Source organism: Dendrobium catenatum, unplaced genomic scaffold, assembly GCF_001605985.2.
Source record: "Dendrobium catenatum unplaced genomic scaffold, ASM160598v2 original_scaffold_113431, whole genome shotgun sequence".
Lineage (NCBI taxonomy): Eukaryota > Viridiplantae > Streptophyta > Magnoliopsida > Asparagales > Orchidaceae > Dendrobium > Dendrobium catenatum.
The window spans coordinates 1-235 of record NW_021431866.1 but is presented as its reverse complement, the minus strand read 5'-3'; the positions used below and the strand labels follow the sequence as shown (position 1 = coordinate 235).

Below are 235 nucleotides of genomic sequence, written 5' to 3'. Positions count from 1 at the left end.
TATTTAATTATAGGATGTTTAAATATTTAAACTTGTTTAAAAAATATCACTGATAGAAATTGTTTTAAAATGAAATATTTATTTTAAGGCAATTAAAATGGCACATAAGTAATATAATAATTATAATTAACATAAGATTTCATATAACAACCGACCTTAGCTCAGTTGGTAGAGCGGAGGACTGTAGTACCGCAGAGAAATCCTTAGGTCGCTGGTTCGAATCCGGCAGGTCGGA

The 235-nt window shown here is 30.2% G+C and overlaps 1 non-coding gene across 1 annotated transcript; it reads left to right on the top strand.

Moving 5' to 3' along the window:
• Window positions 1-150: 150 nt before the first annotated feature.
• Window positions 151-235, top strand: TRNAY-GUA. The gene is given in 2 exon segments: window positions 151-187; window positions 200-235. It is a non-coding gene; the product is annotated as a tRNA-Tyr (tRNA).